The sequence below is a fragment of the Tachysurus vachellii genome, chromosome 4 (assembly GCF_030014155.1).
Source record: "Tachysurus vachellii isolate PV-2020 chromosome 4, HZAU_Pvac_v1, whole genome shotgun sequence".
Classification (NCBI taxonomy): Eukaryota; Metazoa; Chordata; class Actinopteri; order Siluriformes; family Bagridae; genus Tachysurus; species Tachysurus vachellii.
Window position 1 is genome coordinate 11194268 of NC_083463.1, and position 27779 is coordinate 11222046.

The 27779-nt window shown below is 37.7% G+C and overlaps 1 protein-coding gene across 5 annotated transcripts in view; it reads right to left on the reverse strand.

Annotated features, from left to right (window-relative positions):
• The window catches only part of lpp (LIM domain containing preferred translocation partner in lipoma), a 198110-nt gene that overhangs the window by 168842 nt on the left and 1489 nt on the right, over window positions 1–27779 (reverse strand). For 2 of the 5 annotated variants that reach the window (XM_060867724.1, XM_060867721.1), the window contains exon 2: window positions 21244–21336. The exons of 1 other annotated variant lie outside the window; for it this stretch is intronic. The gene's annotated coding sequence lies outside the window, so the exon portion shown is untranslated. Of the gene's footprint in view, window positions 1–18236; window positions 18347–21243; window positions 21337–27779 lie in introns of those variants that run through there. 2 more of the 5 variants (XM_060867722.1, XM_060867725.1) reach the window with 2 other exon arrangements.

Sequence of the window (27779 nt, forward strand, 5' to 3'; positions counted from 1 at the left end):
GTGTGTTGTTCATATACATTCAGTTTTTCATCGCATTACACAAACATTCATATTCTATATTCCTGCTATTTAATTTTCCCATTCCTCATATTATACTTTGTTGTTTTGTTTTTCATATTTGTGTATAGGCACATCAAGTTGATTTTTATTCTAAACACCCTTAACAACATAATACGAACACATATTACAGAGCAATATATAAAACATTGTTTGTGAAAGAAGATCTGCGAGTGTTCTGCCTCGGAGGGGGGTGTTTTCTTTTACAGAGCTCATTTTCTGCTCTTTGATCTGTTAAAACTGTAAAGAACCACTTTTGACATTTCACTGCTTCATTCCGTTCAATACATTAGAGCCCTTTTGAGATTAGTCATTCGCAGCCCGGTGTGGTACAGACTGGCCTTGGTCCAACTTTTTCCTTTTTTTGGCATCTCAAACAAAAGAGACAGCTTGCAAATGCTGACTTTTATCTCTCCACCAGATCAGTATGTTCACCCATATTAAGTTTGCATATTATAGCCGCTAATACTTTAAACAAATATGTTTTAAAAATTATTAAACATTTAAATATTAGATGTCAAAACATGGAAAGCACCTTTGGAAGAAATCCAGAGGACAAAAAGATCCTTATTGGACCCGTATTGTGTGTATAGATTTGACTCATGAGCGTCAATGAGAGAAACTGAGATGACTGTAAATGAATATGGGTCAGCACTGATTTACAGTGATGTGCATATGTATTCACCCCTTTAATTATTTGTATATATACACTGCATATATATATATATATATATATATATATATATATATATATATATATATATATATATATATATATATATATATATCGTCGCTGTCTGGCGGAAACCTCGTATGTCCAAATTTGGTCAATTTCATATTTTTTCACATATCGATGCTATTGGTCAGTCCCCACGTGGGTCTGCTATTTTTACAAGTTATTAACCAATCTAAAGTCTTGAAAATAGCTTGAGCGCAAATCTCATAACTCCATTGGACACTTCAACTGTCCACCTCTTCCTCACTCCGCGGGAGAGATTCACGGCATATTTCTCCTTAATAAGAGTCGCAACGAATCAACACGTCTTCTGAGGTAAATGTCTTCAAAACACTGGGCTCAAAGAAAAAGAAATCTTGACCCCCGCTAGTTCTGGTGCTCGTCTGAGGACAGGAATTTAGCGCAAGACAATCCACTGCAACGCGGACTAAACCCTGTGCACTGCAGATAAGGTACGGCGTTTTTTTAATTTCCTGAAAAATAACGGTTTTGGAGATATTCGGATTCAGCCCGACAGCGACGATATATATATATATGTGTGTGTGTGTGTGTGTGTGTGTGTGTGTACACAAGCAAATTCACCCCAAGATCAGACCACAACATGCTTAAAGGAGTCTCCAAAAAACCTTAAACTATCATCATGTGACCTACAACAAGCTCTTGCTACAGATGATGTCAAAGGGCATGATTCTACAATCAGAAAGAGACTGTACAACTTTACTTATCATAGGAGGTGTGCAAGGAGGAAACCTTTGCTGTCTAAGAAAAACATGAGGACAAGACTGACGTTTGCCAAAGAACACAGAGACAAAGGCCAAGACTTCTGGAATAATGTGCTTTAGACAGATGAGTCTAAAACTGAATTGTCTGGACACCATAACAGAGGACATGTTTGGAGTAAACCATATACAGCATTTCAGCAAAAGAAGCTCATACCAGCTGTGAAACATGAAGGTGGAAGTGTTATGGTTTGAGGATGCTTTGCTGCAGCAGCACCAGACCAGATCATCATCACAGAATCCATTATGAATTCTACATTGTATCAGAAGGTGCTTGAGGAACATGTGAGACCATCTGTCAAAAAAACTGAAGCTGAAGCTGGAACTGGACCTTACAACATGACAAAAACATACCAGTAAATCCACCAAGGACTCACTGAAAAGTAAAAAAACAGTGAATAAGTCAAAGCCCAGATCTAGATGCCATTGAGATGATCATGTGTGGTGATTTGAAATGGACTGTGCATGCAAGAAACCCCTCAAACATACAGATGAAAGAATTCTGCATTGGGGACTGTGGGAAACTTTAATCCAGTTTGTCAGAAACTGATAGACGGCTACAAGAATCATCTCATTGAGGTTAAGAGATGTTGTAGCTCAGTGCTTAAGGTGTTAGATCACTGACCGGTAGGTCATGAGTTTGAATACAAGGTCCTCCACGCTGCCACTGCTGGGCCCATGAGCAAGCCCCAAAAATTTTTTTTTTTTTTTATTAGAGCTGCATCCTGAAATTTTACATAAACTTAACTGGAATTAGATGAATGATAGAAGATTGATGTTATGCAATGTACATAATAGTTATAAATATATAACCCAAGAGCAATGAAACCACTAAATGATTAAATGAGTTTAGTGCGACTAATTACCATCAGAAGTCACGTAACCTGATCTCAATAGAAATACTGTACCTGTTCCTGGAAGGCCCCAGAGCTTGCAAGAGAACATTTCTAGTGGTTGCTAGAGAACACATCTAAACAAGGAGCTTTCAAAACAAGTCAACAACAAACTTCTGGAGAAGTCCCAATTGGGTTTGTGCACAAAGAACTACTCAAAGTTTGTGCATCCCATGGAGCACCATTAAACTCATTATTAAAAATATGATGAAACGATTGAGACAGCAGTGTGACTCTGCCTAGAGGATCTGAGCGAGAGAAATAAACATTCAGCAACCTGGTAAAAAGGGCATTAGTCAGAGAAGCAACCAAGAGGCAGGCTTAATGAAAGAGTGACAAGCCAAATTTAATAACATGTTGGAAATTCAGCAAAAATGTGGAAAAACTTCCCTAGTTTGATAGACCAAAATTGATCATTTAGTTCTTGGTACAAAGGGCTATGTTTTATAGAAACCCAAAATGCTTAACACTTTGACAATGTCATCCACACAAGTGAAGCATGGTGGTGGTAGTATTATACGGAGCTTAATCCTTAGCTTCTAGATTGCTTATCTGACTAATACATTCATGCACTGTAACAATGAAACTGTCTCCATGAAAGCAAATGTTCTACCAAAAGTTCACTGATCATTTCAATTCCTGAAGTATAAAATCATTTTATACAATGGCATGGAATATGTAGCTGATCATTTTGGTACGTGTGTGAGAGTTGGCAGCTAATCAGGTTCAGCTAACCTTCAGAACACCACCAATATGGGAAAGAAAAAATAGCAACAAATGCTACACTGATCTGTTTGTTTCTGTTTTATTTTTAATTGTTTTGCTGCCACTACCTAAGCAGAGTTAAAACACCACTCCTGCCAGTTGGCTGATTTGGGTCAGTAGTTAATTGTACTACTGAATCACAGAGAGCTCAGTCACAGATCATCACTAAAGGCCATGTGAGCCACGAGCACGTTCACTGAGCCAAGGAAGAAGAGAGGAACAGACAGGCTAAAAACAACGCACACACACACACACACACACACACGCACACGCACACACACACTGTTTGCTAGTGTATAGATTTCTGCACAGAACAACTCTTAATTCATTACACAATCAATTAGAACTTTTACAAAAGAACTCAAACTGCCCACAGCTATTTCTCCATTTTAGAACTGCTGTATGAATTAACACAGCGCGACATCCACTGAGACGTATGTTTTCATCCCCCCGTGAGTTTACTTTTTTTGTTTGTAGGACACTGTCACTTGAAGGACACTTAAAGTCTCTTAAGCTGAGAACTTAATCAGGCTAACACACCTGTCTGTTCACACTGAAGTTTTCAGACATAGAGTAAAGACAAATATTCCCCATATAAGACTGCAGATGTCGAGACTATCCGGTTGTGTGCGGGAATCTTTTGCGCCTTTACACATCACCTGTGTGTGCTTGTAAAATTGTAGTCAGACTGTGCTGGAAACCTGCTTTGCAGCCTGCTATGTATGCACGCATGGATGGCGTAGACAAAGACATGCTGGAGTCTGAGCGCTGCTTGATGAACAATTGCAATGTTTGTCTGTTCTGCCTGATTTCCAAAAAAATCTGGCTAATCTGGCTTTTAAAGCTCTAAATAGCTTAGCACCGTTGTACCTCACTGAATGTCCCTCTCACTCAACACGTGAGCTAAAATCTGCTAATGAAATCTTTCCAGAAATACCCTCAGTAAAATTCCAACAAAGTGGAAACTCCTTCTTTCAGTACTATGCTTCAAAATAGTGGAACTCATTACCACTTTGCATTAAACAGCTATTAAAAGCTAGGCACAGCCTTTTAAAAAGCTTTTGAATACACATCTCTCTCATTTGGCATTTAATTGAAAACGCTTCTTCCGCTTTAATGTTTATAATTTTGTTTTCTTCCGGCATTTTTAAAATTCTTTATGATTTTTATTCTAACCTTTAATAAGCTTTATTTATACTAGAAACACTTGAATAAGAAATCATATACACCTGCATGTTCATGCAATTATCCAAATCGTCCAATCGTGTGTCTGTAGCACATTGCAGAAAATTCTGCAGATACAAAAGAGCTTCAGTTAAAAAAAACATCAGAATCAGGAAACAATGTGATCTCAGGGACTTTCACCTGGCATGGCATGATTGTTCCAATAAACTGCTGCATTCCTGAGATTATCAACAGAACATTGACTTTATATAGAATGGTGTAAACACCAATGCCCAGACTGATGGGAAGAATAAAAATAACTCAAATAACCACTTGTTACAATCATGGTGAGCAGAAAAGTATCTCAGAATGCACATGTGCTACAACAACATAAAACCACATCAGGTTGAATAGGAATCTTTGGCTATAATGAGCGCAGGTTCTCTGAAACTGGACAGAAGAAAATTTGATAGCGGTAAAAAAAAAAAAAAGAGTGAATATGTATCATAGTTGTGTACATTTTGGTCTCCTTACGCTTATGTTTGCATTATTATTTAGTGTGTGTATATTCTTTCACATTACTTTTAATGATCTTTAATTTGTTACTACTACTTTATACTGAATTTTGGAGAACCTCATGTATGAAAAGTGCTCTATAGATAATGGGTATACTTGTTCTTATTATAATTAATACAGCTAAAAGTAACAGACTATTGAGCGCACCTGAATATAAGCCTCACCCACTGAATTTTTAAAAAATTATTATTTTGAACATAAATAAGCCGCACATGTCTATAAGCCGCAGGTGCCTACAGGTACATTGAAACAAATTAAAGGTAGGGTCTCCGATTTTTGAGAAATGCTTCAGAAAACTGAGTCGGAACGACAAACTAAAAATCAAAACAAAAATCAAAACAAACGTGTAGCCAATGAGCAGAAAGGGTGGGTCTTGTCAATATGTGGCAGAGAGAGTGTTCAGTGCACATGTGTGACATTAGCAGAAAGCGGTTTTAACATTGACATGGAGGATAAAAAAGAAAGAAAGCAAAGAAACCCTAAACGCTGTTACTAGCAAAACGTGGTTGTAGCTGCCTCTCTACATTACTACAATAGAAAAGAGGTGTTATTTGTGTAGTAACAGCGTTTAGATCAGGAGTTATTGACTCAGGAAACTCGAATCTGTGAATATGCGGCCAACTTCTCGCTCCTTCAGTTTTCTCCAGCGCTGGGAAGCTGATCCTATATTAACACGGGTCCTACTTCTTGCCTAATCATAAGCCTTTCTCCGCTTTCTTTCTTTGTTTTTATCTGCCATGTCAATGTTAAAACCACTTTCTGCTAATATCACACATGTGCCCTGAACACTCTCTCTGCCGTATATTGACAAGACACGCCCCTTTCTGCTCATTGGCCTACCTTTAACTTTACACATCTCGAAACACAGCTTGTAACAAAAAATAAAAAATTAGCAGTACACAGTAGCCAACCAAGAAAGTCATTGGTCACTATCTTCCTCCTCCTGTTCACCGAAACCACTGAAGTCATCTCCTTCGGTGTCGGAGTTAACCCGTTCGGCAATTTCATTGGTCTAATGAAAGCTTCATGCCTCCAAAAAACTGAGAATGTCACAGAATGTATTTTTTTGAAAAAAAAAAAAATTAAAAAATCCATATATTAGCCGCGTCATTGTTTAAGCTGTAAGGTTCAAAGCGTGGGAAAAAAGTTGCGGCTTATAGTCCAGAAAATACGGTACAAGTAAATAGGAGAGGGTAATTAACATGGCAACTTAATACATGCTGGAAAATGGCGGACTGGTTCATTTCTGTTCGAGTGTCAGATAAGTAACGACATATGACTTGGATTCTTGGATTTTGCCACCACATGACATACAGAATTCAGTTTGTATGTCAGCTAATGTCACGATGTCAGGACACAATGTTATTCTGGACTCATCCTGCTTAAACTCTCCAGGAAGAGACTTCATGCTCTCGTTTGTCCTTCAAACACAGTCTGTAATGCATGATAGCGAGACTTTGCAAGAATAACAAAACATTCCCAACAATTTTGGGAGTGATGTTTAGAAAAGAACACAGCATAAACACTTTGGCTGATAAAATCCAAGTGTCAAGCATCACAAGGGGAGACAGTAAAAAGATATTTAGGAAGTTTCATTGAGCTGACTGTTTTAATCGGAAACTAGAACAAACATTTCTTGTGGAGTATTTTACTGACACTAGCTAAGCTAAACCTTTACGCTTCCTTTCCCATCTGGCTGAAAACATTGACTACTACTGTGCAGTAATATCTAATATTAAAAATATTACAAACAGAGCAAATACATCTACATACTTTACAATTGGGGCTTCTTTTTAAAACTAAAAATTGTGTCTCACTTTTACACTGGCATTTTAGACTGAAACAGTCATGTGGACCTGGAAGTGCACCATGGTACCAGAACCCAAGGTGGTGTGAGTAGCAGTAAATAAAATAAAACATAAAACATAATAGCAGTAAAATAAAATAAAATAAATATATACGGTTAAAAAAAAAAAAAAAAAAGCAAGACATGACCACTAGCACTTGAATGGACTTGAAAGTCCACTTTTACAAACAATGAGAGATCTTAAAACAGCGATCTTCTAAGAAGACATAAACAGTGAAACCCTTATACCCTGATGGATAAAACCTGAATCAAGCACATTGTGGGCTACATTAGGACACACACAGCAATTTCACACAGTGTTTGAGCCAACATTGTCTAGAGGCCAGAATCTAGGTTTACCAGAACAGCAAATTGTTTATGGAAAGGTCCATTCTCTTATCATACACTTACAGAAGATTGTTTTTGTTCATGATAACATGGGTTATGTCTCATTATAGAATTCACCATACACAGCACACTAGAAATCCAGATTTGGTTTGGTCAGAAGGCGTTGATTACGTTTCTATAACAACATAGTTCTGACAACGGACTCCCAAAGTAAACAGATTGAAAAAAAAAAAAAATGTGTATTTGTTGGATTGGTGAAGTTTTATGTGGAATATTTATTTAGCATTTTTGGCAAGAGTCTCCAGTGTAACAGTCTGATTTAAAGCTTGTGACACTGGAAATTCTTCAGTAATTTGTGGTTTGTCTATATAATGACAAGTTTTGTTTTTTTGTCATGTTTTTGTTTCCTTTATTAATTTGTAGAGGGAAAATATATCAAGGGTCTAGTGATAAATGTAATGTTGTCTCTAGCTGTGATACAAGAAAAACAGACAACAAAACAATCCATAGCTGATTATCTTCCCATATCAACACATTTGCAAATATTTTTTGTACTCAAAGACTAAGTTGTAGCTTTGTAAGCTATCAAAGATACACAGAGACAGGATTGCTGCATGTGAACAGAATGGTCGTATTTATTTTATTAAACTTCCTGCGCAGGAACAACGCATCAACCAACTAACTAACTCTCCCACTTCTTAAAGGGGAAATGGCAAATATATATGTGTGGGTTGTTTGTATCTGCCACCACAAAGTAAGCATTAATTACACTTTCTTATCTTCAATTATCACTAGACACCTGATAGAGACTCAATACTGAAATTAACTGTTTATACTCTATGTCTCTATTATCGTGTTATGCAAATGTCACACTTTGCGACCTTTTTGTGTACAAAATGTGCGTTCTGAATTTATGTATTCCTGTAAAGCCGCTTTGTTGGAAATGTCCGTCGCTAACCCTTGTGTTACGTTCACTCTTCGGACCCTTAGATACTGTTTGGTTCCCTGGACATTATTGGGGTTTTAAAAGCACTACAGAAATGTAAAAAATAAATAAATACAAACCTACAAGTCATGTACACATACTGTCTTTATCTCAATCCCAAAATATTTGTGATTAAATGTTAGCAATGATTAGATCACTTTTAACAATGAAGGTGTCGTTTGTTTTTGTGATAAAGTTAGAATTTGTGTAACAAAATATACTGTAATAAAGAGTTTGGTGGCATAAGTCTAGAATAAAATGAAATGGAAAATTGTTCATTTTTCAGTAGTTATATCAAATACAATGAACCACGAAAGATGAATAAAAAACAAAAAATGTATTCAGTCACTGGCTAATAAAAACAGCTCTCAAAAATGTCTGTATTTGTAAAATGCAAATTGTTTATCTAGAACAAATACAAAACACGTTTAGTAAAAATATTAAATGAGTCAATTAGACCTAAATATAGCACAAAGGTTAAAAACGCTATACCTATAAAATTGAGCTAAATCAAAGTCAGAGAGCCTGATCAGAATGTTCAATTATAATACAAGAGAGAGAATAGAAGCCTTTAATTTGTCACATTTACATTACAGCACAGCGAAATTCTTTCTTCACATATCCCAACTTTAGAGGTTGGGGTCAGAGCGCAGGGTCAGTCATAATACAGCACCCCTGGAGCAGAGAGAATTAAGGGCCTTGCTCAAGGGCCCAACAGTGGCAGCTTGGCAATGCTGGGGCTTGAACACTGATCCACAGATCAACAACCCAGAGCCTTAATCACATGAGCCACCAGTACAGTGCCCAGTACACTGCCCAGTACAATTCACTGATACTGGACAAATCTGTTCATCCGTATGAAATATGTGTATTGCTGTAACGGTCTGGATCTATGCTCAAACAGATACGGTTGTGCTCAAAGGTTTGCATCCCTTGGAGAATTGGTAACATATGTACCATTTTTCAAGAAAACACATTCAATCAAAACACATTCATTATATTACTTATAAGATTCATATTCAACTTTAGGTAATAATGGCACAATCATAAAACAAAACATGGCAGGAAAAAAAAAATATAGCTGGTATAGCTGTAGAAAAGGTATAGCTGCCCATTCATCTTCGCAAAATGCCTCCAGGTCAAAGTCTTTGGTTTTTGGGATATTGAGATCTCCCCAAAGTGGCTTGATGATATTAAGGTCAGGAGACTGTGATGGCCACTCCAGAACCTTCACCATTTTCTGTTGTAACCACTGGAGGGTCAACTTGGCCTTGTGCTTTTGGGTCAGTGCTGTGCTAGAAAGTCCAAGAGCGTCCCATGCACAGATACGATGGCAGATATGATGGCAGAAAATTGTCTGCCATCAATTTTCTCAAGATTCCCCTTTAGAACTCACACAGCCCCAAAACATCAGTCAGCCACCCAAGTGATGTACAGTGAGGATGGTATTTTTTTCATTATAGGCCTTGTTGACCCCTGTCCAACCATAGAGCTTAGTTCATGTCATCACTCCAAATGACAGTGTGCCAGAAGGTGTAACAAGGTGTAGTGGGGAATATTGTAACGAGGCTTTTTTGTTCAGAAAGGCATCTTCCTGGCAATTGAGACCATGCAGCTCATTTTTGTTCAAGTATTTTCTGATCGTGCTTCTTGAAACAACCTCAACATTCTCCTGAGGTTACCTGTGGGTGTTCCTTTGTATCCTGAACAATTCTTCTGGCAATTGTGGCTGAAATCTTTCTTGGTCTTTTTAATACACACGTGGACAAAATTGTTGGTACCCTTCGGTCAATGAAAGAAAAACTCACAATGGTCACAGAAAAAACTTTAATCTGACAAAAGTAATAATAAATAAAAATTCTATGAATGTTAACCAATGAAAGTCAGACATTGCTTTTCAACCACGCTTCAATGGAATTATATAAAAAAAAAAAAAATAAAAAACTCATGGAACAGGCCTGGACAAAAATGATTTTTTATTTAAAATAGAATTTTTATTTCTTATTACTTTTGTCAGATTAAAGTTTTTTCTGTGACCATTGTGAGTTTTTCTTTCATTGACTGAAGGGTACCAACAATTTTGTCCACGTGTAAATGACTGAACAGTACTGATTGGCATTTCCAAGGCTTTGGATATCGTTTTATATTTTTATCCATCTTTATAAACTTCCAATACCTTGTTACTCAGGAATTATGTTCACAGTTCAAGTAGCCAGTTCTTTTCTGCTCCCCATGGCTCAGTATTTAAACTGCTCAGTGCATCAACGTGAGCGCTAACAAACTTATTGACTATTTATACACAGACACTAATTACATTTTAAAAAGCCACAGGTGTGGCAAATTAATTTACCTATAAATGCCATTATTATATATAATTGCCATTATTTTATATAAACCTGAGTGTCACCTTGTGTGTCTGTAACAACGCCAAACCTTCAAGGCTATGTAAAACTTTGATCAGGGCCATTTGGCTGATTTCTGTTACCATTATGATTTAGCCAAACAACAATGTGATAATAAATGGCTTCATATGATCACTATTCTTAAATAAAAAGACTTTTTTTTTCCTGCATGATCAGTCATATTTTTAAATCAATGCCAAGATTTCATAGTTTCTGCCAGGATAAGCAAACGTTTGAGCACCAGAGAGAGTCATGATTGATAAATGTAAAGAATTCTTTACACATCGCTAATCAGCCTAACAGGTCAGCAACCCTAACGCACAGCTGGATGAAAAAAGAACAAAGAAAGACCTGACAAAGACAAATAAACAGAGTGCTAGTACAAATAAGTAGCTGAAAATAAGATTGATGTGTAGCTCCCTCCCATCTCCAATAACATTATGTTGCTCCATTACTGAGCTGCTAATACTTAACAGCAATTAATGACCTACACTATAAATCAGAACCATACACCTTAGACATATATACTGCAATTATATTGTTGCATATTTCTACAATATGCCTTTTTCTACTATATGTGTACTGTACATTCTCCTCCTACTACCTGGAAAAAAGGTACAGAAGCATTCGGACCCTCAAAGGCAGACTGTGTCTTCCCCAAGCCATCAGACACCTCAATTTGAAGAGACTGGACTGACACACAGACACAGACACACACACACACACACAGACACACACACACCTCTGCACTCACAGTAAAGATTTTGCACACTATTTTTTAAATGCCATTAAATGTTTTGCTTTTCAGGAGAAGCATCTTTACTTGCTAGCTACAGAAGTGTATACAGGGCTGTGCTGCCCTGTATACACTACTGTATTCTAATGTATTGTACTGTCTGTTTTACACTGTTTGCACACATGCACTTTATGTGGATCGGTGTTACTTAGTTACAGCACCATATTCCTAGAATAGCGTCCTAGAATCATTTCACTATGTACCTCACCAGCTACAGATGGTTGAAATGATGACAAAAGCTTCTTTAACTGACTTGACAATAATACATAGATTACAGTTAGAAAATCTTGAACTGAAATCCAGTTTAATTCAGTGACTTTATTTTAAATTTTAAGTATCCTGTCGCTGTATTATAAAGTCATCAGTAGGTGTTCTTACTATATACAGTATATATATACCTTGTGTGCCTGTAACAAGGCCAAACCTTCAAGGCTATGTAAAATTCAAGCAGTGTTTGTGTTATTTGTCATGGATCATACTGTCTCTACTGTCTTTGCTCTGCATATGTATTAAGTTACACTGTATGTTGTCCTTGGACATGACGACTTCTAGTCACCAACGGTCGCTGTTGCTCATTTTGCTGGAAGGCATCAGATCTCAGTGAAACGGAATGACGGCTTATTGCTTCGTCATTGATAGTCCAGTTAGGCCACCAAGATATCCCAAACCATTTTTAATACTCATTGACATTCATTTTACAAGACTCTTGAACACCATTCATCTCAAACCTAATTTCTCAGTTAGTCTTTTGATGATAGTTAAATATTTATCCGTTTCTCAGGTGTTCAGTGATTTTACTTTTATCTAAGTAAGTTATCTAAGTTTTTTTTTATCTAAAAAAAAAAAAAAAAAAAAAAAAAAAACTGCAAAACATATCTTAAAAATGACAAAAGTTAACAAAAGGGGCAATTAGCATTCTCTATAAAACCCACAACACTTTGCGCATCTATTTACTAACACAATATTGCTCTCAACCTCCCCTCTCCATCCTATTTTCTTCTTTGTGCTGTGTATAATACAAACAATTTCTATTAGTAGTGCATTTAAAGCCTTTATATCAATTCAAAGATCAGATTTGTGGAACCTCACCAGCTGCTGCTAGGCAGAAGGAAAAAACAACAGGCAGCACAAAAATGTTAATGTTTGTATGCAGATTTCTACAAATTATTACCAGAGCAATAAATCACCCCAGGAAAATATACAGCTTTAAATGGAATGATTTGCAATGCCCTGATAATTAAAATAATTTGTAGCACTGTCTGACTTAGAAACACTTCAAAAAACTGTGATTGCTGCAAAAGAGTTGATGGTTGTTTTTTTTAATCTCTTAGCATTCAATAAGTGTATTGGTCATCATTATTCCAAACAAACGCACTAGGCCCAATAGCTAAAAGACTCATGCCAAATGCACCGTGTGCGTTTTCTGAGTGCTGTAACAAACACACTCCGTCAAACACAGCTGGTCTCACGGCTAAGAATCAACATTTATCATTTATATATAGTTTGTTCAAAGAGCAAGTCCTGGTTCCGGTGCACATATATAGGGTGAGATTTGACTCACTGTGCTAAGCTGCAAAAGTGAAATAATAGTTTTAAATCTAGTAGGGAACTGGGGATATTTTACTTCCTGATTTGTGCTGTGTCCTCTGAGGAACAGCTGAAACTGAACTGAACTAGAGGTTGAACTAGAGGGTGAACTACAGAACTACAGAACACACATTTGAACTAGTGACCTTCCCTAAAATAATGTTTATTAAAGCCAGGAGTCAAGACACTTCCGTTTTTAGCAACATGACCATAACGTAGTGGGCAGAAACCGCATGAGAAAATTTGTTTTCCATTAATATGAAGTGTGCAGGAATAATCTGGAAGTGTTGAGGGTGAATACTACATTTTTGACAGGAATACAGTAGAGACGATACAGCGGCATTTTACTGGTCTTCATGGGGAAAAAACAATTGCTGTTCAAAATATAACACACATACACACAGACAAATATACACGCACAATTTGGATTGGTTGGGTAGAATGTATAATGGGGTTATTAAGATGAGCAGTTGATAATAAGACAGACGTTAAAACCACAGTGTACAGGATTTTTTGTCAAAACATTTGATTACTGAGTCAGAGAGCATTAAAATATAATGTTCCCGAGTTACTGTGAGTCACCCAGATGGTCCCGTAATAGCACTTCAAAGTCAGAGTTGTAGAAGGTCGAGTGTTCAGAATAGCCCCAAAAATTTGCATGCATGTGTAAAACACCAGCTCTGATATCAGAGTCAATCAGCCTCATGCCCCGACTTTCAAGCCCGAAAGAAGTCGTCTAAACACTGACTAGGAGAAGTCACGACCGGCAGGGTATACTGCATTCTGAGAAGAAAAAGGATTCAGGGTTTCTACTTTAGCGTGTTGCATGTGAATGGAAGATGACAGCTGCTTCAGCCATGTTGCGAGGTTTGTATTGATAGAGATGATCTAAAGAGACTCCTACAAATCAGAATAATTGGACTTGGTGCATTTCTGTGTATTTTCAATAAACTTAGCTGTGTCTAACAGCCCCAGAGATATACAGAGTCTCGGGGAAAGCCTCTCCGTTCAGCCCGTGGTCCAGTGCACACCTTGTGATAACAGAGGAGCAACCGAGCTACAACCAGAGCTTATATTTATAGCTAGCTAGCTAACAATATCCGACTCATTCACTGATGTAGGTTATGAGGACAAAGCGAGGAGAGGCACTGCTGCTTGATCAGGTGGTCACAATATAAGCTGATAACAGCTGATAATAGCTAGAAGCTCTTGTTGAGAAGCAGTGATAAATGCACTCACAATAAATGAATACTTGGACTACATCCACACTACACCACTGGCCTCATCCCTATTCAGGTATACTACTTAAGGGTGAATTATGAGGATTGGTACACAGCCCATATGAATTCCATTTGAATGTGGGACAGTAAGGCAGCAACAATCTCGTTACATTAAGAAATGGTCGTCTGTTCTTAACTTGCTATAGCGTTTTCTACCAGAGAGGATGATAATCAGACATCTTGTAGCTTTTAAAGTTCATTTTTCTGGCAGCTAACAGTAAACCGTTTGTCTGAAAACAAGAGACTGTAAAATCTGTAATCAAATCTCTGATATGCATTGTTAAAGAGAGGACATAAACATATTAGTGTTGGAAGCTATATTTTACCTGACGGCACTGTCAGCAGTTAAATCGTTAATTAATCATTGAGACTGGAGTTCCCTGCTGTTCCACCGCCGGAAACCGGAGTCTCCAAAAGCACAAGAGGCTTTGTGCTCTCACATAAAGCCTCAACACCAGCCAAACTGATCATTGTTGTAGCCAATGTGAAAAACCTCAGAAATTGCTAATGAGTGCCCCAATTGGACATCTTAATAATCCTGTGTAGACTAGCATGGGGATGCTGAAAAACTATACAAGAGCAGAAATGCAGTAGTGACATTTATAAATGCTTCTGAAAGTCATGATGCACGGCCTCTTTATTGGCAGTCGGAAATTTGCAAGAGATGAAAGATTTGAAACATTGAGAAAATGTAAATGACACAAATCATCAAAAAAAAAGAGAGAGAGACAAGCATTAAAGAGCCAGCAAGCCTGGAGCTAAACAGTACAGGCCTGCTTAGCAGTGAGTCAGAGCTAATGGGATTATCACACTGCTCTATCGTTCACGGCGAGAACATTGCCCCTGTCAGCTACACAAAATCCCATTAACACACCGCCTTTTTCTGCGGTAGAGGCCGACGCTGAGCCTGTAGTGACAGCCCGGGTCCTGGATGCAAAAGGCATCAGACACATACCTAATACTGATACCGATACTTCGACATGGCATTTCATTAGAGAAGTGAAAGCACTTCAAAGTTACGAGCAAAGATTTCAAAATCTGTCACTTCAGATTGGTGGAAAATTCCTGCCAACTTCAGATTTTTTTTTTTTACAAACACCAAAACTAAAATAGGCTTCTAAAATAAACAGAGGCTTCCATCCCGTTGTTAGTAAATAAGGCAGTGCTTTAAATACTTCTAAGAGATTCATCGTTTATGCTGTTTAAGGCAGCATGGCGAGTCAGAAGCAGTATTTGAGAAGAATCTAAACCTCCACTCATTACGAAATGAAAGCCATCCACAAAGAAGACGGTCAAAAGCAAATGTGCAGTTCTAAAACAGATGACTTTCCTCTCCAGATGTGACGCCACTACTAGCTAAGCTTCATTTGCATTCACCAAATTCCTTGCCCAAACATGGGCCATTTATGCTTTAAGAGAGAGAAGGAGACGTGTGTTTTTCTAAAAGGAATGATGGGTATTATTTCTGCTCTGTCCAAACACAAGCATTAAACCTCCCCAAAAAGTTCTGATACTGTTCTCTGGCACTCGGTCTACAAAGTCCAAACAAGGCTTTGCTCACAGGAAAACGTTGGGGTACAGCTATGATAAACAAACCCGCTGAATCTACTACGCCAAAGCGTCAGGCACCTGCTAGACTTCCTCCCAGACAGCAGCAATAATAAACAGAGAGATGAGATAATCTGGAGATGAGTCGAACCAAACCGAGAGACAAAGTTGCAAAAATCGTGGAAAAAGCATGTTCAGATAAAAGTAGAAAACAAATAAAAAGTCAGTTTAATTAGAATATAAGAACTAGTGACGATCTACAGAGGCACTGATGGTTTTTTTTTGTGCTTTGGGTATCAGACAATTAAAAAAATTAATGAGCACAGGCAAATTGACACAATCTTATTAGTTAATGTCAGTCATCCTAATGTGATTAAGATGGAAATAATAATCCTATATGACCTACTTGATTAAAAATTAAAATGATCAGCGGTTAAAAAAAAAAAAAATCTGCTACTGGTCCAGCTTTTAGGTCATACACATACACTTTTAGGTCATACACACTCATACACTTTTAGGTCTCCAATTTGGGCAACATTTTAATTTAACAATGTACTTTTTTAAGAATCGTAGAGCTTTAAGCAGCCACAATTTTACCAACTAAACATTAACAGACACATCTATGTAAAGTCTGCACTGTGACAGCCAGCTGTTAGCATTCAACTCCTTTCCATATTCAATTATTATCTAAGTAAATATATAAACTAGTATAGTTTAAATAAGCATGCTAGCTAACAGATTAGGAATAAAGCTATTGTTATTTGGGCTGAGGTAATATTTCACCATGTTTAGTAAAAAAGGACAATATTTGTGTCCTATTTAAGAAAGATGTCTTTTTTTAATCCTGCTTGTACTTTTAATTTCATACTTTGAACACATTTAAGGATTTCAACTTCGTTACAAAAGCAGAAGTACAGGCAGCTGAGGGAGCGACAGTTCAGCCCTGGTTTTAATTCATAGCTGCATGGTGAACATGTAGGTTCAAAAACCAGAAAAAGAAAAAAAAAAGTGTCTGCATTAACTTTCAGAGATATTTTTATTTGGTATGTAGGTTTAAAGTTAAAGTTTAAAGTTAACTGGTAAGCTCGTAGCTGGACTCGAATGAATTTTCTATTGTGAAAATGACCATTTGCTGATAACTTGCTAACATTTTTTGGGCACAAACACGATGTTCTACTTGATCATACAATTCTAACATCGATCCCTAATAAGCAAGCTTGAATTGATGGTGGCAAGAAAACTCCCTGAGATGATATGAGGAAGAAACCTTGAGAGGAACCAGGCAAATACAGTCATTAGGTTCCGTTAGAATGTACTAATATATATGTTATGATGTTACGTCAGTTACCACTTTTTAGCCTAGTCATCTTCCCCAGGCAACCAAACCACGGGACTGGGAGTCACACTGCAGCTCTTTGTTGCCTGATTTTTCCGAAGTCTGACTCCGTCCTCTCTTTTTGATGTTCTCCCTGTCTTAAACCAGATGCATTCAAACAGGGCAGGCAATCAAGATGACTGACTTAAACCATCAATAATAAACCATATCTTTGTATATTTAATGTCTTCAAATTGCCCATGTCAAAAAAAGCACTTCCAGATGAATGTAGGTAGCAAAGAGTCTGCAGACTATGATCCATTAATGGCCACTTGGACCTTTACAATAAAAGTACCACTGATCAAAGTATCCAACAGTTGCATTAACTCAAATACACAACAACATACAGCAAAACCATAAGGAGAAAAGAAGAAGAAGAAAAAAAAAGTAGCATGTGCTGGCTTCTGAGAAGCAAATAAAGTAAAGCATACAGCATTTCAGAGATTGAAATAGAAGGAAGAAGAGGTGTATGTGGTTTCTAGCATTAAATATACATAGAATAATGACACAACAGACAAAAACTTGCAGTATAGTCATTTATCTGACATACTACAATTTACTTTGGAGTAAAATTAAAGCTGTTTTATTTATTACGATTTTGTTAACTCGGACCCAGTGTTTTGCCACAGAAAGTAAGAGATATAAAGCTTATGATCAGGATTAAAAGGCAGAAACATGCCCTTTAAAACATCACTCAGACCTGCCAAAAGGTTAAAAGATAACTATACAAAGACAATTGACCTATTGTACCATTAGTATGCGATATAAATGTTCGTTTTGTCCTGGTCAACCTGATAACAAGTGAAAACCAGCAGATTAATGAGCCCCATTAGACAACATGATGCACTGCGGTTCTAAAGCGGTCAAGGGAGGGCAATACGCTCCAGCTAGTCAATCATCCATGCCCAAACACATCAACAAGACTGCTATCTCCATACCATATCATAATACAAGGAGCGAAACGTGTCTCAGCTTACAGCCACATCCCCTTACCTTCTTACATTAGCTTAGACACAAAGCCAACAGACACAAAGAGAATAATCAGAAGGTGAGACTGAAAGGGAGAAGAGTTCAGTATAAAGGAGTGTTAAATACTCACAATGTATCCGGTATGTGTGTATATGTGTGTGGGTGTGTGAAGACAGAGAGAGAGGAAGAGTTTGTGTGTGTAGCCTCAAGAGCAAGCCTTCCTCACTTTGGCTTTAGTGAGGAGGATCCACAGGCAGGCCCTTATGCTGTTCAAATGACTCATACGCAGTCTTCCTCCCGCACTGTGCAGCCACAAGGAGGTAAACATTTCCAAATATGGACACAAAAATGGGAGAAAGATTGGGGGGCAAAAAAATTATTCAGCTTGCTCTCGCTGCCTGGAATGCCACTTGCTGGCCGCGCTGGCCAAAGTCACTTGGAAGCCAAACCTGTGGTTCATAGCGTCTGCAATGCTGCCAGGATAATGTTGATAATGGTGTAGGGCTGTGAGAAATAAAGGCAGTCTTTTCAGAGCCAAGTGCCTTGTCAAGGTCTACAAGAACCAGAATGCAAGTAAATATGGCGTGTAAACACAGAGCTAAGCAACCCCACACAAATATGCTCGACATAGCGACGAACCTTAAAGCGTGTCAGCCTGAACACATGCAGGACACATGAAGTGTACTGAACTGCCACATTCCCACACTGATCAGCTTAAGGTACCTCAGTTTGATTTGGTTTGGCTGATTCAGCATAAACGCAGAGAGAATGTATGTGTGTGTGTGTGTGTGTGTTTGTGTGTAAAATAATATATGAAGGAACTGGCCAACTATGGAAACTGTTGCAGCCTTCATCAATCAAGCTGAGTGCACGGAGGACTACAAGCATAGCTTTTCATCAGGCCACAAAAATGCTTGGCACCAGAAGAAATGCCAAACATCACGATTTGTGCTTTTTTGCCCTTCTTTGTGTATGAAAGAGAAAGGAAATCTAGCATGAGCACACCTTTGCACTCTATTTATTACTTCTGTGCTATTATTATTACATAAGATTATCCTCACACCGCCATACTGTATACTTATTACTTGCGGAAGGTGGCACGTCGACATCGTCTTACAGTTACGACTAAGCGAGCAGGCTCACAGAGGAAGTGCAATCTCATAATGGTAAATGGAAACGCTGGCACACCGCACAAGACAGACAAGACGTGACCGCTTATATAACAACTTAAATATAGAGATGTACGTTATACAGAAGAAAAACTGACAACTGACTTACACTCGTCCACTTTTAAAAGGAAAAGCTGTTAAAAATCAGTCTTGTTCTGCTATGGTGAAGCCTTTCTGCCCTAACAGGTGTGGTTTCCTCCCAGATATCCCCACCCACATCCGCAAGGAGTTAATGAACGGATTGATCAGGATAGAAATGATAGAAATCAAATTCAATTCACTTTTATTCGTATAGCAATTTTAACAATAGACAATGTAACAAAGCAGTTTTACTGTAATATATACATTTAAATGTATCTCTAATGCCCAAGCAAGGGGTAATGGTGGTGAAGAAAAAACTCCCTGAGACGACGCGAGGAAAAAACCTCGAGAGGAACCAGACTCAAAAGGGAACATCATCATCTGGATGATAGTGTGATCACAAATAATTTCCCCTTCTATAACTGTACTACATGGTCAAAACCAGGAAATTCATTCTAGTTTTCATTCATTCTGTCTATCTTCTTGAAGTTATTAACTCTTCAGTTATTAGAGACTTGAGAACAAAACAGAACTGAACACCAACAGGAGATTATGGAGTTAAACAGCATTCTGTAACACCATCATATCATCAACGGAGAAAAAAATCTTAGCTAAGAATTCCTCCATTGGCCCGTCTCCTTACCAAGGCACTTAATATCAGAGGTGGGAGTAAGTCACACATGTGCAAGTCACAAGTAAGTCTCAAGTCATGAATGTCGAGTCAAAGTCAGGTCGAGTCTTTTTTAATATTTGTCAAGCAAGCAAGTCTCAAGTCTCTTGCGACTTAAGTCTGACTCGAGTCAAGTCGAGTCCCCCATCTCTGAATCATTTACAGTAACTCAAGTCCGAGTCAAGTCTCAAGTCATGAATGTCAAGACAAAGTCGAGTCTTTTTTTAATATTGGTCAAGCAAGTCTCAAGTCTCAAATTTGTGACTTAAGTCTGACTCAAGTCAAGTCATATGACTCGAGTCCCCCATCTCTGCTTAATATACATATAGAGTTTCTTCTTAATTTCTCATGTCTGTAAATATTGATGTTTTAAAAAAATCTCACAGAATGTCTGATAAATAAGCAAGTAAATAAATAAATAAATAAATAAATAAATAGGCATGCTACATGTCAGTATCACTGATCGTGTGACTGAACTTGTCATGAATACATTTTTTTTCTTTTTATAATTAATACCTCGCTCCATGCGTTTGAGATGAGATCACAAAACAACACAATGTGACAGTGAGATTATTTCTCCTTTGTAATGATAAAACAGTCTAACTGGTGTTTCACTTTCAAGCAGAGCTAAAATAAGTGTTTCTCGACTGAAACCACAGAGGGGGTTTTCAAAGGTAATAATAACCCATTTACAGCAAGGTTAAAAAGTGTCAGAGCGACTGACTTCAGGTGATTAAGGACGACTAATTACCCATGACCTGGCACTCCCTTTGAGATCTTTGCCTTGACACTCCTCTAAAGTCATAAAAAATAAAAGAAAAGCATGGGACAGACATATTTACACTTCGAATAATAATTTGAAAGCTCATGTGATGATGATAATGATGATGATGGGTTTCAACAGCAAGCAAATAAAAGCCTCAGTAATGCTACAGATAAACACTGTTCGGCTGTCTGTCTGTCCAGTGAAGCAGCGTCAGAAATCATGAGGCCATATTGATTATATTCAACATCTTATAATCCCAGAGCACCATGAGCACTTACACACGCTTTCACACACACGCGCTCGCACATACATGTGCACACACACTCACACACACTCACTCACACTCGTCGCTCGCTCACACACACAATGTGAAAAACTATGTGATGTCCACATGAAATCGTGACTGCTGTGGATCTACAACACAAAAGAAAAAGAAGAAAATAAAGAATACCTCTAAAGATGAATGACTTCAATAGCTCAGTTCTTCAGAAACAATCCAGTATTTTCTCTTCTGGACAAGGTCTGATTAGACACACACTGAAACCTGATGAGCAATAACAGAAAGGTATTAAATTCAATTGGAATGGATCCTTTTTTCTTTTTCAACCAACAAAATAAGCAAGAAAATACACAATCAAAAGTTAGTTACTGCCATGTGCTGCATTTATTCATTGATCTCCGCTGAGCGAGGACTGGGTGATAGCATCAGTGACTAAAAAAAAGCAAAAACGCAGACGCTATTGACTCAACTGTCAGTTAAAAGTAGCACCAGACCCAGAAAGACATGAAGACGTTATTCTTACATGTGAACCAAGAACAGAACAGGAGATGAGAAGCACAGCTATTTTCATCCAAGAAAACCTCATTTAACGGACAGCCTGTCCTTCCCAAATGATTTCATATATGTAATCTCACAGCACGCTTGCGTTTGTCAAAGCAGGCTGTTCTTTCATCACATCCTTAATCACCTCCTTAGGTACCCTATTTATTTCAATCATCCTACAGCTCGTTCCATTTTGGTCGGCAGAGCAGGTCTCGATCTAATAACTGACTGATTCTTTTTTTTTTATTCATTTACCAAATACAAAAAAACTATTTTTTTAATGTGGTTTTTCTTTGTAATGATGAAGTGTTAATCTGAGATATAAGCAGTTTGTTTAAGTTTTTCATTTGGTTTATCTTTTTAGGCCCGTTCTACCTATTCATTAAGGCTAGATTTCACTGAATTTAAAAGACAATAACAAACAGAAGCCTTTATTTTTCTCACATTTACATTACAGTACAGTGAAATTCTTTCTTCACATATCCCAACTTTAGAGGTTGGGGTCAGAGCGCAGGGTCAGCCATGATACAGCACCCCTGGCATGAGGGCTAAGGGCCTTGCTCAAGGGCCCAACAGTAGCAGCTTGGCAGTGCGGGGGCTTGAACCCCGATTGTCTGATTAACAACCCAGAGCCTTAACCACTTAAGCCACCACTGCAGTGAACTTCAGTCTGGTTTTAGTGTTGGTTTAATACCCAAAGCTTAATAAAAAAAAATATATAGAAGCTGTAAAATAGTCTGGCGTGATCATGTAGGCTCATGTTAAGGCCTTTGTGATGACCTCACCACTGACTTTTTACTTACTGATTAACTGATTCTAATAATGATTAATATTTACTTGTCTATTACCATTTTTTTCCCCACCCAATCAAGTCTACAATCTACAGTGTTTTCATCCGTTTTGTGTCCAACTGTGAACATAGGGTAGATTTTGTAACCTCCCCCCCCTCAGAACGTTGTATTTCTCCATCCATTACCATCTCAAATCCACCTTTTAATGTGAGCTTCTTAATAAAAATCTTTCTAATAACGTATAAAATTTAAACAGTCTTTCCAGGATTTCACAGAGTAAAATGCTTGATATTTTGTGCCCTTTTTTAAATTTGTAATACAACTTGAGTGTTTTGTTCTTTTTTGGCCAGCTCAGGATTCTTCTTTTAAACTACTATCAGCGATAGACAAGCAATTACTTGAGAGTTGTACTCAAGATGCACGTGAATCTAAGAAGGCTTCGGCTGATGGCGTGCTGTGATGACGGCAAACGAAACCTCTTGACCCAAATCTGTGGAAAATCTGCAGCAATTGTGAAAAACTACAAGATCCTCTGAATATTGTGGAGTTTGCTTGATGTGGGGTTAATGCAATCGCGAAAATCACAAAATCCAGGCGGGACTGTTTTTCTTGCCGTTTTTGAGCAAAGAGACTTTTTTGTACTACGATTTTCAAATCCATTTAATCCATAAAATTCATTCATTCATTCATTCATCTTCTACCGCTTATCCGAACTACCTCGGGTCACGGGGAGCCTGTGCCTATCTCAGGCGTCATCGGGCATCAAGGCAGGATACACCTTGGACAGAGTGCCAACCCATCGCAGGGCACACACACACACTCTCATTCACTCACGCAATCACACACTAGGGACAATTTTCCAGAGATGCCAATCAACCTATCATGCATGTCTTTGGACCGGGGGAGGAAACCGGAGTACCCGGAGGAAACCCCCGAGGCACAGGGAGAACATGCAAACTCCACACACAAGGTGGAGGCGGGAATCGATCCCTGACCCTGGAGGTGTGAGGCGAACGTGCTAACCACTAAGCCACCGTGCCCCCTAGTCCATAACATAATATTTTTTAACTTGGTTAGCATACTGTGAAATTTCCAAACTCCCTTCACCCCAAAAGCAGTCACTTTATTAGATTAAGACAAATCCCTACCTTATACTGACAACAAGATTCACAGAGCATGACATTCCACTGACCTTTACTCGCTTAACAGACACTATGATGAGACAGAGTGAGCTTATAACTTGTTTGTTAGCTGTTAGCATATCTGCATCGCTAAGCATGCTACACTTACACACTGATTAAACCCAGTCAGCTAACTAATCAGTCAGCTAACCTTGAATAAGTAAGGCCCTTAATCCTCAACTCAATTGCTCAAATGCTCAATTCAATTCAATTTGTTGTTCAAATTCAATTCAGTTCAATTGTTGTTCAATTCAAAGCAGCTTTACAGAACATAAGAAACAAAAAGTTCAAGATTAATATTTTAGAAAAGCTCTAAGTTTAATATTAGACTTATATTTAAATGTTTTTATATTTATCTCCAATGAGCAAAGCCTGAGGTGACAAAGGGGACTGTGGTGAGGAAAAAAACGTCCTTAACTGTAAGAGGAAGAAACCTTGAGAGGAACCTGACACAAAAGGGAACCTCATCCTCATTTGATTGACACTGGAGGTTGTAATTATAAACTGTTATAAACACCGGAGAATGTTATAATGAATAATGTCCTTTCTATAGACATATGCAGTCTGACAATCGTGTATTGATTAGGAGGTTGTTGTCCTCAAAGACCACGTGTAGTAATCTTCTCACTTGATGTCTGAAATGTTGTATAAATGAAATAAATATAAGTTGCTCTGGAAAAGAATATTTGCCAAATGCTGGGAATGTAAATAATACACACCATGCATGTGAAACAACTAACACACTGTTTGTGTTTAGAGTGAGACACTAAACGCGATACAGAAATAAGGCATATGGCTGTGCCACCATAGACATAATTTTACAGTAGACTCTATTTGCTTCCTTATTATTCTATTTTTGTATATCTTATCTTATAATTCTATTTGGAATACTTTTTGAACCTTATCTGAATTTTATTTCCACACAGAAAGTAGTAAGAAGCGTTTTTATACATTTTGTACTATATATGAATCCTACTTCTCCACCACCTCAGAGCAAATACAGCTTTATATCAGCCTTAAAAAAAACAACAAGAAATTGTGATTATAGCCACACAGGCAGAAAGGCAGGCTAAGTCCAGGAGGAAAAGCTTTACCTAAGACCAAGAAGTAGCCTTTACTTCTAGCCTTCACTCCTCAGCTGTCAGACTGAAGTCAATACAAGTGACGTCAAAGTTAAACGGCTCGTACGATGTTTAGGTTTTTTTTAAGCCGCTCTCTTAGACCTCATTGCTAACATTTGAACTGCTTTAAAATCAAGCAATCTACAATATACAGCCATGTTCAAAATTAATATACGAATAAATATAGATTCTTGTGGATTTAAAGGTGCCCTGCCACACGTATTTCATTACTTTTGTGGTAATGTCTGAAGTTTACCATGGACTCTAACTTTTTTTGTGGGAATAATGCCTTGGTTACCTTGGTTTCAAGCCATTCTAGTGTGGTATAGAAAGCCTGCAGGCAGACTCAGCTCGATTAGCGCCAGTTCTCATGAATATTCAAATGAGCTATGCTGCTTGGCTCCGATTGGCCAACCGCTAGGATATGAGAGCATGACTATTCATTCACCCAGCGCAATAAGTAGCCTAGGCTAGAGGAAATTTGTTTACAATCCCCTTGAATTGCGGCAGAATGACTTCTTCACAAACCCGTTGACGTTCAGCCATCCTTGCTGTATAGGAAACTCACTATAGTTCTGAGTTCTGGGGGCGTGGTCTCACGTGGGAGAGCTCATGAATAGTAATGAGCTCAATCATTACTACGTCAAACTGAGCAGCTTTTCCAACTGACCTGATTTCTCCCCTTATTTCTTTTAAGTGGCTAGAACTGACCGGGGAGGTAGCAGATCGTTTTCAAATTCACGACACAACACAAACACATATGGACCTAACACATATCAAAAAATACAAGTAAAAACGGTTTTGTGCGGAAGGGCACCTTTAAGTATTGGCACCCCCTTGAAATCTAATAATAGAAAATTTAACAAGCATTTTCTCTTTTAATATTTTACTTTTGGTTCAACTAAGTGTTTAGCAATTCTTAAGCGATCGTTCATGACTTCCTGTTTTACTGGAGTATAAATATGAGGCGAGACAAAGGTGAAACTGTCTTAGTCATTCAAAAAGTCTTCACAAAAGTGCATTGACTTTCATAAATCTTCATAAACAGCTTATAAACAGCTTCTCACCTAAAATTGTTAGTACACAAGTTTCAAAGAGCCGGCACTGTAACAAACCTGCCTGGAAGTGGATGTAAGTGCCTCAGCATGTAGTGAGGATGATGATTAAAGAGGCAAACATTTCTCCAAGGATCAGTGCTGGAGGTTTGGAGAAGACAGACACGGTTTGGGGACTGTGTTCTCTAAACGTATAATTAAACACTAACTCTTCCATGTCGGTTTGGAAAGTGTGTAGAAGAAAGCATCTTTGTTCCATGTAACCACAGTCATAACAGTCTGGTGTTTGCCAGATAATACTGGAACTTTGACTAGAACCAGGTTTTATGGTCAGATGTGTTAAACAACAATAACTCAAGGCTGGTTTGATAAAAGTAGGGATTGTTATGTAGTAGAAACTCCACTCTTCACTGCTATGTACAGTGGAGGATCTGTGATATACAGCTCTTTATCCACCATTTGATTAGGATATATTGTCTATATATTGTATTCTTGGGGAATCTGAAATAAATCGTTGTTAAAATAAAGCACAAAATGAACAATTATTGTAAAGACTTAAAGCTAGACGTGGAAGTTATTTTGATTTCCATGTCAACAAAGTATAATAATAATAATAATAATAATAATAATAATAATAATAATAATCAAGATATTTCAACAGCTGAGGCACATTTATGGCTTATGGCTCAATGCAAATTAAGATTTGTTAAATGTACTCAAACTCACTTGAATAAGTAGTATAAGAAGGTCTTTTAACGCTTAAACAAACCATTTTCATACAATATGGTCATATCTAGCTTGATAAACGAGGCCTGTTATCAAATAACACTTGGATACAGAATAATCTAAATATATCTAAAAACTACACTAAGATTTCTTCCATTTTTCTTATTTCCTCACTCCACTTAACTCAACACATTTTAACAACCAAACCATGATGCTTCAAGATAGGACTTTCCCTTTAGTTTAAAAAGAAAAATAAATAAATAAAGTTAAATCCCATACTATCCCAGCAATCACATGTGCACTTCTGCTTATTCTGACAGTGTACAGTGATAGAGAATGGTGTTTCTATTCGAAAAAAGACTGTATTAAAATTGCAAAGAGACTTCCAGCAGCTAACAAAGAGAGACAGCCTCAAAGACTTAACTTTTAACTCAAGCATCGGAGAGCCTGTCAATCGCGTCATTTCTAACTGAAGGTTTTAAAGACAGTCAACGTTCGCAATGGTAAAAAAATAAAAAAATGTTCAAACATCTGGTGGCGAATGACGGCGAGATTTGGTTTGATGACTGATCCCTGCGAGTGGCTTTGATGTTATCGATTTGAGATTTATATCAAAGTGAAAACCTGAATACCCTTACTGTATGGGGACAGATAAATATTTCAGCAGATTAGCTACTTTAGAGAAGAACAACGTCTAGACACGCTTGCCAAGCTGTGACAGAAATGTTTGTCTTCCCTGAAGAAAAAAATGCTCACTTTTATGACAATATGAAGAACAGTGGCTGCATGTAACTTCTAGGTTGTTAAGAAAATGGTTTAAATATGCAAAGTGCCCATTACAGTGCATGAATTCCTGCCCTTACTGAATGACAGATGGAAATCACTTTCCTGGTCAAACACATGATGACCATTACAATGTGTGAACACCATAGTGGTGATGTAAATGAATAAAAAAAATACCTTTCCATCTTATCAGATAATCCAAAGATTTTATGTGAACATTAGAAATACATCCCCAGAAACATTCAGAAAGTTGATCTACTTTGCAATATTATAAAAGCCTGATCAAAGCATGCAGCATATACATTAACCACAACTGCAGAATTGTGAAATCAAATATGTGAATAAAATGTCAGTGGGTTAGTGTGACTCATATGATCTCAACCATCAGCACCTACAGCTTCCTGTGTCCCCATGCAGCAAAATCTTGCAAAAAAAATCTCAAGGAGGAACCCAGCTCAACCTTCAAAGATTTGTATTCTGAAATATTTGCAAAGCACTTAGCAATTC